This window comes from Chiloscyllium punctatum, chromosome 31 (assembly GCF_047496795.1).
Source record: "Chiloscyllium punctatum isolate Juve2018m chromosome 31, sChiPun1.3, whole genome shotgun sequence".
Taxonomy (NCBI): Eukaryota; Metazoa; Chordata; class Chondrichthyes; order Orectolobiformes; family Hemiscylliidae; genus Chiloscyllium; species Chiloscyllium punctatum.
In genome coordinates, this window is record NC_092769.1 from 56,600,736 (window position 1) to 56,613,541 (window position 12,806).

The 12,806-nt window shown below is 49.7% G+C and overlaps 1 long non-coding RNA gene across 1 annotated transcript; it reads right to left on the reverse strand.

The window, feature by feature from the left end:
• Window positions 1-3,543: 3,543 nt before the first annotated feature.
• LOC140456837 (uncharacterized) lies at window positions 3,544-10,795 on the reverse strand. The gene is made up of 3 exons (XR_011953174.1): window positions 10,627-10,795; window positions 9,558-9,661; window positions 3,544-3,689 (listed from the first exon to the last, which is right to left on the reverse strand). It is a non-coding gene; the product is annotated as an uncharacterized lncRNA (long non-coding RNA).
• Between the last annotated feature and the right edge of the window lie 2,011 nt (window positions 10,796-12,806).

Genomic DNA, 12,806 nt, shown 5'->3' on the forward strand with positions numbered 1-12,806 from the left:
CACAGCGAGGAGGGGGACTCACACACACAGCGAGGGGGGGGACTCACGCACACAGCGAGGGGGGGACTCACGCACACAGTGTAGGGGGGGACTCACGCACACAGCGAGGGGGGGGACAGGCACGCACACAGCGAGGGGGGGACAGGCACGCACACAGCGAGGGGGGGACAGGCACGCACACAGCGAGGGGGGGACAGGCACGCACACAGCGAGGGGGGGACAGGCACGCACACAGCGAGGGGGGGACACGCACGCACACAGCGAGGGGGGGACACGCACGCACACAGCGAGGGGGGGACACGCACGCACACAGCGAGGGGGGGACACGCACGCACGCACACAGCGAGGGGGGGACACGCACGCACGCACACAGCGAGGGAGGGACACGCACGCACACAGCGAGGGGGGGACACGCACGCACGCACACAGCGAGGGGGGGACACGCACGCACGCACACAGCGAGGGAGGGACACGCACGCACACAGCGAGGGGGGGACACGCACGCACGCACACAGCGAGGGAGGGACACGCACGCACACAGCGAGGGATGGGACACGCACGCACACAGCGAGGGGGACACACACGCACACAGCGTAGGGGGGGGACTCACGCACACAGCGAGGGGGGGACACGCACGCACGCACAAAGCGAGGGAGGGACACGCACGCACACAGCGAGGGGGACACACACGCACACAGCGTAGGGGGGGGACTCACGCACACAGCGAGGGGGGGACAGGCACGCACACAGCGAGGGGGGGACAGGCACGCACACAGCGAGGGGGGGACACGCATGCACACAGCGAGGGGGGGACACGCACGCACACAGCGAGGGGGGGACACGCACGCACACAGCGAGGGGGGGACACGCACGCACACAGCGAGGGGGGGGACACACGCACACAGCGAGGGGGGGGACACACGCACACAGCCTAGGGGGGGGACACACGCACACAGCGTAAGGGGGGGGGGACACGCATGCACAGCGAAGGAGGGACACGCACGCACACAGCGAGGGGGGGACACGCACGCACGCACACAGCGAGGGGGGGACACGCACGCACGCACACAGCGAGGGAGGGACACGCACGCACACAGCGAGGGATGGGACACGCACGCACACAGCGAGGGGGGGACACACGCACACAGCGAGGGGGGGGACACACGCACACAGCGAGGGGGGTGACTCACGCACACAGCGAGGGGGGGGACTCACGCACACAGCGAGGGGGGGGACTCACGCACACAGCGAGGGGGGGGACTCACGCACACAGCGAGGGGGGGGACTCACGCACACAGCGAGGGGGGGACTCACGCACACAGCGAGGGGGGGGACTCACTCACACAGCGAGGGGGGGACTCACGCACACAGCGAGGGGGGACTCACGCACACAGCGAGGGGGGACTCACGCACACAGCGAGGGGGGGGACTCACGCACACAGCGAGGGGGGGACTCACGCACACAGCGAGGGGGGGACTCACGCACACAGCGAGGGGGGGGACTCACGCACACAGCGAGGGGGGGGACTCACGCACAGAGCGAGGGGGGGGACTCACGCACACAGCGAGGGGGGGACACACGCACACAGCGTAGGGGGGGGACTCACGCACACAGCGTGGGGGGGACACGCACGCACGCACACAGCGAGGGGGGGACACGCACGCACACAGCGAGGGGGGGACACGCACGCACACAGCGAGGGGGGGACACGCACGCACACAGCGAGGGAGCGACACGCACACACACAGCGAGGGAGGGACATGCACACACAGCGAGGGAGGGACACGCACACACAGCGAGGGAGGGACATGCACACACAGCGAGGGAGGGACATGCACACACAGCGAAGGAGGGACATGCACACACAGCGAGGGAGGGACATGCACACACACACGCGCACACACACACACACAGCGAGGGAGGGACACACAGTGAGTGAGTAATATGCATACACACACATACAGAGTGAGGGGAGGACACCATCACACACTGCAAGAGGGGCGCGCGCACACACACACACACACACACACACACAGCGAGGTTGAGACACGCAGACAGAGCAAGGGTGGGACATGTGCTCAGAAAGCGAGAGGGGATACACACACACACACAAAGTGAGGGAGGGACACGCACACACACATGGTGAGGGAGGGACATGCTCACACACAACGAGGGAGGTACAAAACACACACAGTGAGGAGAATTACACACACACAGCATGGGAAGGGGACACACACACGCATACACACACATATACACAGAACAATGGAGGGACACGTGCACACACAGTGATGTGTCTCCTCGGACATATCATCGTCCAGCTCTCACTCCAGTCTGCTCCCTCACAGGGTCACCGTCTCTGTGACTCCCAGGTACAACTAGGCCTCGATCCTCAGTGCGGATTTATATTCTCCCAGGTGGGAGTCAGCCTCATGTTCCTGCTCCAAGTTGCTCCCTCACACGGTCCCTCCCTCTGTGACTCGGTGCTGATTTCGAGGCTCGTGCTCTGCTTTTTATCCAACTCCAAGTCCCAGTCGGCCTTGACCCTCGCTGCTGATTTATATTCTCCCGTTTTGTGCTGCTCTCTCTCAGGTTCTCTCCCCTTGTGACTCCCAGGTAATGGTAGGCCTCAAGCCTCAGCTGAGATTTATTACACCCCATTCCACACTGCTCTCTTACAGGATCGCCGTTGTGCCTGGAAGACAGTGGGGAAGGGGAGGATTAGACAGAGCAGAATGTGTTACAGTGATTGAGGGAGCTGTAGGGGATGAAACAGGTTATCTGGGGAGCTAGGCAGACCTGCAGTAACTAAAGAACGTTACTGGAAGATACAGCGAGAGTTGGAGACACTGAAGAAGGTAAAGGAAATAGAGAGATGGTGGATTGTTCATGACGGAGCTTTGTAGAGTCGAAAGGGCTTCAAAGTTTGGGAGAAGATCTGGAGCTCGGGTGCTCGTTGTTGTGGTTCTGTTCACCGAGCTGGGAATTTGTGTTGCAGACGTTTCGTCCCCTGTCTGGGTGACATCCTCAGGGAGCCTCCTGTGAAGCGCTTCTGTGATCTTTCCTCCGGCAACTATAGTGGTTTGTATCTGCCGCTTCTGGTTGTAAGTTCCAGCTGTCCGCTGTAGTGGCCGGTATATTGGGTCCAGGTCGATGTGTTTATTGATTGAATCTGTGGATGAGTGCCATGCCTCCAGGAATTCCCTGGATGTTCTCTGTTTGGCTTGTCCTATAATAGTAGTGTTGTCCCAGTCGAATTCATGTTGCTTGTCATCTGCATGTGTGGCTACTAAGGATAGCTGGTCGTGTCGTTTCGTAGCTAGTTGGTGTTCATGGATACAGATCGTTAGCTGTCTTCCTGTTCGTCCTATGTAGTGTTTTCTGCAGTCCTTGCACGGGATTTTGTACACTACATTGGTTTTGCTCATGTTGGGTATCGGGTCCTTCGTTCTGGTGAGTTGTTGTCTGAGAGTGGCTGTTGGTTTGTGTGCTGTTATGAGTCCTAGTGGTCGCAGTAGTCTGGCTGTCAGTTCGGAAATGTTCTTGATATATGGTAGTGTGGCTAGTCCTTTGGGTCGTGGCATGTCTTCATTCCATTGTCTTTCCCCGAGGCATCTGTGGATGAAATTGTGTGGAGTTTGACCCCACCCCACAGCTCACCAATAGGATAAACAACACACTGAGAAACCTACAAAAAAAACGGACAGATAACCAGGTTTGAACTAGAGAGAATGAAAACTGAAAGCAACAACACCCCCAGATTCTATGGACTACCTAAAGTGCACAAACCAGCCATCCCACTCAGACCCATAGTATCACTACCAGGGACACCATCACACAAACTGGCCAAAGAACTACAGCAGAAACTGAAACACCTGATCAGTGGATCCAGACAATCTGTACAGTCAACACAGGAATTCTTGGACATCATCAGAAATATACACATACACAAGGATGAAACCATGGTCTCATTCGATGTTTTGGCACTGTTCACCTCTATTGACAAAATCCTTGCCAGAGAAACAATAGCCAACCTGCTGGACAAACAGAACAGACAACAGGACGGTGAACCTATCAACAAAGACTCCATACTCAAACCACTGGACCTGGGCCTCACAACACACTTCACATTCAACAACCAAATATATGAACAAATCAACGGCACACCCATGGGCTCACCCATCTCTGGACTCATAGCAGAAGCAATAATGCAAAGGTTCGAACAAACAGTCTTACTGCAAATTCAACCCAAACTCTGTGTCAGATATGTAGATGACACCTTTGTAATCGTTAAAAACACAGAAATAGAGAACACACACCGGATCATCAACGCCACACTCACAGGAATCTGATTCACAAGAGAGAAAGAAAAGGACAACCAACTCCCATTCCTAGACGGGACGGTACAGAGAACACCGAACGGAGAATTCACCACAAAGGTATACAGGAAAGCCACACACACAGACCAAGTCCTGAACTATGAAAGAAACCACCCCAACACACACAAAAGAAGTTGCATCAAGACACTGTTCAAAAGGGCCACAACAGACTGCAGTACACCAGAACTGCAAAAAGAGGAAGAAGAACACCTATACAATGTATTCGCCAAAAACGGATACCCCCGCAATTTCATTAGGGATTGTCTGTATGGATTTGCTCGATGACTGTCCTCTGATATTGATGAGGGCAGTGCAGATGGTGTGGTTTATATGGAGTTCATTAAGGTCTTTGTCAAGGTCCCACACGGAAGGCTGGTCCAAAAGGGAAGAGCCCATGGGATACAAGGTAAGTTGGTGAATTGGGTTCACAATTGGTGGAGGGTTGGTTTTGTGATTGAAAGCCTTTGCCCAGCGGGTGTACCACAGGGATCTGTGCAGGAGCCATTGCTGGCTGTTACATACATTAATAACTTGGATATCAAAGCAGAAGGAATCATTAGTGGTTTGCAGATAACATGAAAGGTGAGGGTGCTGTCCATAGTGAGGGGGATGGACTCAGGCTGCAGTCTGATATCGAACAGATGATAAACTGAGCAGAGTAATGACAGACCGAGTTTACTTCTGATCACTGTAAGGTAATACACTGTGGGAAATCTCATAAATGAATGATATCCATCATGAATGGTAGGTCCTCCTGGAGTACTGAGGAACACAGGGACCTTGGTGGGCAAGTCCCTGGATGTCTGAAGGTGTCAGCACAGGTAGACAGGGTGGGGAATACACCTGAACTGGGAGCAGGAGGGGGACCCACATCCTGGTGGGGAATGTTGCTGGAGCTGCTCAAGGGGATTTAAACTCGTCTGGCAGGGCTGTGTGACCCCAAAGAGTCGTAAGGCCAGAAAGAAAGTTGAGGCTGGTACAAATGTTCAAGAGAAGAATATAAGTAGACAAGGGAGGGCAAGGACATAGCAGACAATTAGGGAAAACTGGTGGATTAAACTGCAGTTATTTCAATACAAAAGGCCAGACAGATAAGGCAGATGAACCCAGAGCATGAATGGGAACATGGGATTGGGATCCCATAGATATTACAGAAACACAGCTGAGGGAGCAACAGGAGCAGCAGCTCAATGTTCCGGAGACAGATACTACAGGAAGGATAGAACAGGAGGCACAACAGGAGGAAAGCTGGTGGGTTTGATTGGGGGGAAACATCCCAGCAGTACCTAGAGGGAGGATTCATGTAGAATCGCCCAGTTAAACGATATTAGTGGAACTGAGAAATAAAAATTGGTCATTAGTTTTCTACGGTCGGACTACAGCGATAGGCAATGGGAGATGGAGGAGCAAACATGTCAGGAGATTTCAGATATCTCTTAGAATACTAGGGTTGTAATGATAGGGGATCTTAACTGTTCCAAACCTGGACTGGGATTGCTACTAAGTTAAGCATTTGGATGGAAGGAATTTGTTAAGTGTGTTCCGAAAACTCCCAGTCATTATGTAAGTGGCCCAACTGGAGAATGGGGCTAAACCTGACCTCCCCTTGGGAAACAAGGTCGGGAACGGGACTGAGGTGTTAGTGGGGGAGCACTTTGGAAAGTTACCACAATTGTATTAGATTGAAAATAGCGATGGAAAAGGACAGGCCTGGTCCACAAGTTAAAGTTATTCAATGGAGCAAAATAGTATTAGACAGGAATTTTTAAAGTAGATCTGGGGAGGCTATTTGCAGATAAAGGGAAGTCTGGCAAGTAGGAATATTTTAAACCCGAGATAAAAGGAGCGTTCAGCGCCAGCATGTTCCTGTTAGTGTGCAGCTCAATGCTGACTGAATTAGGAAACACTGGCTGAGATTCGAGGCTGTGGTCAAGGAAAAAAAAGGGTCACATGTCAGATATAACTGGCTGACTCAAGGGAATCCCTTCAGGAGCATCGGGGCTGTAGAAATACACTTAGCATGGAAATCAGGAATGAAAAAGGGGACATGAGATCGCTTTGGCAGAGACAGTTAAGGAGAATCCAAAGAGACTCTACAAGTGTATTAAGAGCAAAAGAAGAGCTCGGGACAAACCCGGTCTCCTTAATGATCAATGAAGGCAACAAAGTGTGAAACTACAAGATCCAAAACAAATATTTCACTTTGGAACTTACTGTGGATAAAGACTGGGGCGCTCAGGCAACTAAACAGTGTTTGGCCTGACCACAATTGGAATACTGTGTGTAATTCTGGTCTCAATGCCATCGGAAGGATGTCGTGGAACATGAAAGGTTTCAGAAGAAATGACCAAAGATGTTGCCAGGGTTGGAGGGTTTGTGCTTCAGGGAAAAGCCTGAATAGGCTGGGACTGTTTTCAGTTGAACATGGGAAGCTGAGGAGTTAACCGATAAAAGGTGTTTAAAATCATGGTGGTCATCGACAGGGTCAATAGACAAGGTCATTTCCCCAGGCGAGGGAAACTTTTCAAAGGAACCTCAAGAATAACTGGCTCCCACAGAGTGGATGGAATAAGCTGCCAGAGCAAATAGTGGAGGCTGATAGAAATACATTTAAAAGGCATGTGGATGGGTGTATGAATAGCAAAGGGTTCAGAGGGATATTGGCAAAATTGTGACAAATGTGACCAGAAACGTCATGCAGGAGTTGGTCCGAAGGGCCTGTTTCTGTGCTGAACATCTCTATGACTCAACGTCTTGAAATGAGTCCACATTATAGAAAAGGAGGTGCTGGAGGTTTTAAAACACAAAGGTAGATAAATCCCCAGGACCTGATCAAGTGGATCTCAGGACATTGTGGGAAGCTGGTGAAGAAATTGGAGGGCCCCTAGCAGAGATATTTGTACCATAGAGAGCTATGTGTGATAGGCTGTTAGACTGGAGGGTGGCATTGCGGAGAGTGAAGAAGGTTTTCTGAGATTACAAAGAGATCCTGATAAAATGTGTGAATGGCTGAAAAACTGTAGATGGAGTTCAATCTGAATAAATGTGAGGTAATGCATTTGGTACAACAAATACGGGCAGGACTTATACAATTAATGGCAAGACCTTCAGTAGTGTTGTAGAACAGGGGGACGTCAGGGTTCAGCTACATAATTCTTTGAAGTTTGCAACATGGAGAGACAGGATAGTTTAAAAAAAGGTGCTGGCCTCACTTGCTTTCATTGCTCAGTCCTTTGGATATAGGAGTTGGGAAGTTGCATTGAGATTATACAGGCCATTGGTGAGTCCTCTTCTGGAATACTGTGTCCAGTTCAGGTCGCCCAGTTATAGGAAGGAGATTATTCAGCTGGAAAGGGTTGGGAGGAGATTTACTGGGATGTGGCTGGGTACGAAAGGCTTCAGTATAAAAAAAGGCTGAATAGGTTGGTATTTTTCACTGAAACCTGAATGTTGACAGATGACCTCATAGAAGTTTATAAAATCATGAGGGGGATCGATAGAGTTAATGGGAGTTGTCTTTTTCCATGGACAGGGGAGTTTCAAGACAAGGCACAACATTTTTAAGTTTAGAGGAGAGACATTTTTAAAAAAAAGACTTGAGAGGCACATTGTTACACAGAGGGTGGGTTGGGTGTGAAATGAACTTCCCAAGAACATGGGGACAATTACAATGTTTAACAGACATTTAGATTAGTCCAGGAATAGGAACGATGTGAAGGGAAATGATCCAGGAACAGGCAGGTGGGATGAGATCTGTTTTAGAGTATGGTTAGCGTTAACTGAACAGTGCGGTCTGATTCTCTGACTATGATTATAATGTTGTGTCATTAATTAAGAAAGGCTGCAAGAGAAAGTCAGGGAACTACAGACTGATGAGCAAGACATCAGGGTGGGTCAGTTGTTGGAGGTCTTTCTGAGAGGTAGGACTTACATGCATTTGGACAGATAAGGCCTGATTACGGACAGCCAGCATGGCTTTGTGCATGGGAAAACATGTCCCACAAACTTGACTGGAGTTTGCTCAAGATGTGACCAAAATGATAGACGAAGGGGCCAAGGAATGAAAGATTGAGTTTAATTCAGTTGTTGGATTTAGGTCAGACAAACTAAGGAGGACTAACACGGGTAATGGTTGGGCCCTGGACAGTGTTGTAGAAAAGGGAGAGACCAAGGGGTGCAGTTACATTATTCCTTGGACTGGCATCACAGAGTGACAGGGTGTTGAAAGCGGCAATTGGCACACTTGTCTTCATTGGTCGGAGCATTGAGTACATGAGTTGGAGATATTGGTAACATTGTCGTCAATATTTCTCCTGGGCAGAGGAGGCCACGGGGTGACCTTATACAAGTTTATGAAACCATGTATGGTCTAAGTAAGGTGAATTGCCAAGGGTAGGTGAGTCCAAAGCTAGAGGCATAAACGTGAGGTGTGAGAGCAACGATTTAAAAAAGGGAGCTGAGGGACAACATTATCCACAGAGGATGGTGCATAGACGGAATGGACTGCCAGAGGAAATGGTAAAAACAAGTACAATTACAACATGGAAAAGACACTTCGGCAGGTACATGGAGAGGAGAAGGTTTGAAGGGATATGAGCCAAACACAGGCAATTCCGTCTCATTCCATTCAGGAAACCTTGGCCGAAGAGTCATGCCGCACAGAAACAGACCCAATGTCTCCAGTTATTAGAGGAGGGACTATTGAGACTAGGCATGTTGTCGAGACTGAAGCAAGTTACAGCGATACGGATGGTCATCTGGACTGGAGGTTTCAAATATGTGAAATAATTGGTGAGAGGGGAGGAGATGACAGAGATAGGAACTGTTATAGGAGTTAGAATGATTGAAGACACTGGTCCTCAATACAAGCCATAGATACAGTGTTGGAAAGGGAATAGGGAACAGAAAGATCACAGGCAGCATTCCCACCCTCTCGTGGGAGGCCTGCTTTCCCCTCAGTTGTTCTGATGCTCTCTAAGAAAGCACAGGCCTGGACTGATAACTGGGAACTCCCGATGCTGTCTCATTACAACAAAACTTGCAGCAGGCGTGGAGATTGAGCCTGGGGCGTGTCTGTACTGTGCTACCCCTCCAGCACTTTCTCTATGTAATTTCTTGTTAGCTGATGTGTGGATCCCCCTTATTACTTTCTGCTCTGTGCACTGGGATGATCTTACCTGGCAGCAGGATTTATTGAAGACTCCCGACCTCCCTGACTTTGTCTTTCTGGCTGACCAACCATCATCCCAACTAGCAGTTGGCAAGTCTATTGAGTCTGGAACTTCATGAGTACATGTAGAAGACACAGAAATAGGCAGAATGGGCAATTAGACTAATGCTTTGAGGGTTACACATATAGAATGGCACTGAGCCCACAGAGATCTGGAAAATCCCAGTCTCCATTCCTGGCCTGTGCTGCCTCATCTCTCTGGAGTGGAGAATTCTGTTGGCTCATGATCTGGAGTAGCTTTAAAATTGAGAGACGCTGACAGAGGCAGCAATTAGACCCACACAGTGAGGGATACCACATGGAGAGGTACTGAGTCATATCACCAGAGTGTCGGGTCAAACAATTGTGCAGGAAGAAAGAGTTTTGATTCATGTTGCACTGTGATATACAAACTGTAAGCAGGCGAAGTGATGGCCTAGAGGCATTATTGTGTGACAATTTATCCAGAAACTCAGCGAGTGTTCTCTGGACACAGGTTCAAATCCCACCATTGCAAATGATTGAATGTGAAGTAAATGCTTCAAAAACAATGTAATTAAAACCTGTAAATGAGTATTAAACAATTGCTGATGTTAAGAAACATCCATCGGATGCATTCCTGTCTTTAGTGAAGTAATCTAAGATGGGACTGGGATATCACAGGTATTACAGAAACAACAGCTGAGGGAGGGACAGGACAGGCAGCTCAATGTTCCAGGGGCCAGATGCTGCAGGAAGGACAGAAGGGGAGCTGAGAGAGGAGGAGAGCTGCTGGTTCTGATGGGGTGAAACATCCCAGCAGGCCTGAGAGAGGATATTCCTGCAGGATCGCCCAGTGACGCTGTGTTCGTGGGATTAATCAATAACAATGGGGCTTCCCTTTCCTCTGATTGTTCTACAGACCCCGATAACCCCGCCCTCCTGCTCCTTGACCTTCTCAAGATGGCGGCCCTGAGGCCCGCGCTCCCTCTTCCCTCAAACAAATGGCGGCCGTGACTCTGGGCCGCTTCCTTGTTCAAAGACCGCCACCTCCTTACCCGGGCCTAGACGGTCTTCTACGAGTTTTTTTAACCTTTATGCGGGACTTGTGAAATCTCTCCGCTCCTTTCTCCCAGCGAGGCTCCCACACACCGGCTAATATCGCCGCTCTCTGGAGCCGATCGCAGCCGCTGCCGGAGAAAGCAACTCCATGTCTTTCTCGCTCTCTGTCCTGACCAATGTGACACTGCGCATGCTCTGCATAGAAACCAAACTGCGCGTGCGTCTGAGGTTACCGGTGAATTTGTAGAGAATATTCATATCTGCACAGACTGATGGGTAAAATATTAGTCATTAACAATTGCTTTGTCAAGTATAGTCATAGAGATTTCTAGGATGTGAACAGGTCGATCGGTCTAACTCAACCATACCGGCTAGGTATGTAAATTAGCAATCGTTCTGGACGTTTGAAAAGAAGCTTCTTACTCGAGTTGTGCAAATCCATTGAAAATATGTACGTTATCAGATTTACATCTCAACTATTTCTTAAAATCTCACATTGATTTGTGAGAGAGGTTTAATACTCCACTATGTGGTGGGAACAATCAATCCTGCAGAACAGTTAGTTTTCTGACCAATCCTGAAGTGTTCACTCCTGGGGAATGCTTTGGCCCCGCTCCTCACTCACTCTGGTTGAAGGACCAAGCCACTGCTCGGTCCTCCAGTTCCGCCCCTTCCTCCCAATTGCAGAGTTGATTCAGGCGTGACTCAGCAGGCTGAGGGACAAGAGAAGTTCGAGTCGATGCCTTGTTATGCGGTGAAAATATCCCAAATCCTGGACCGAGAGGCGTGAATTCAATTCATAGCTTGTGCAGGTGGGTGTAATAAAAACTTTGAACAGGTTCATTCGGAAAAATAAGGGAAGTCCGGAACAGAGTTAAAAACATAGAAAGTGCATGCAATGTGGTGGGGCTGTCAATGCCCAGAAGATTTTCACCTTTACCAAGTGTTTCAGGACCCCAGTGGGTCCTAGTACAGACTGTTGCACTCCTAGTCCACAGCCAGATACCATGGTTTGGGGAAAAATGTCGTGGTGGGAGATAGAGATGCTTTTCTGGAACGTGCTCGGTTTTGGAGGTGAAATAGGCGAGAAGGAGTAGGGATTTTTATGGAGGCACTAGTTCCCCTCCTGTCGCAGCATCTTATTATTGCCCTGGCTTTGCCTCGTACATGTTTGGTGACGTTTGAGTTCTGGAGCCACAATTTCATGCTGCAACTATACAAAATGTTGGTGCGACCATCCTTGGAATATTGTGTGCAGTTCTGGTGCCCATAATTCGGGAAGGATGTGGAAGCATTGGAAAAGGTGCAGAAGAGATTTACCAGGATATTGCAATCGTTAGTGACGTTTCGTAAGCCCACAATACAACATTCATCACTGTTTAAGACAGTAGAAATCTCTTGTAGCACTTTCGTCACAGAACAATACAGTGCAGAACAGGCCCTTTGGCCCTTCATGTTGCACCGACCTGTGAACTATTCTCAGCTCGTCACCCGACACTATCCCAAAATCATCCATGTGCTTATCTAAAGGATTGTTTAAACCTCTCATGTGGCTGAGTTAACTACATTAGCAGGTAGCACATTCCACGCCCTAACCACTCTGAGTGAAGAATCTGCCTCTGACATCTGTTTTGAATCCATCACACCTCAATTTGTAGTTATACCCCCTCGAACACGCTAATGTCATCATCCTAGGGAAAAGACTTTCACTGTCGAACCTATCTAATCCTCTGATCATCTTGTAAGTCTCTGTCAAATCCCCTCTTAGCTGCCTTCTTGCCCATGAGAACAGGTTCAAGTCTCTTAACCTTTCCTCAAAAGACCTTCCCTCCAGACTAGGCAACATCCTGGTAAATCTCTTCTGCACCTTTTCCAATGCTTCCACATCCTTCCCGAATTATGGGCACCAGAACTGCACACAATATTCCAAGTATGATCGCACCAACATTTTGTATAGTTGCAGCATGAAATTGTGGCTCCAGAACTCAATCCCTCAACGAATGAACCCTAATACACTGCATGCTGCCTTAACAGTAATATCCACCTGGGTGACAACTTTCAGGAACCTATGTACATGGACTCCAACATCCCTCTTCACACCCACACCACCAAGAATCTTTCCATTGACCCAGTACTCTGCCATCCTGTTATTCTTCCTAAAGTGCGTCACCTCACA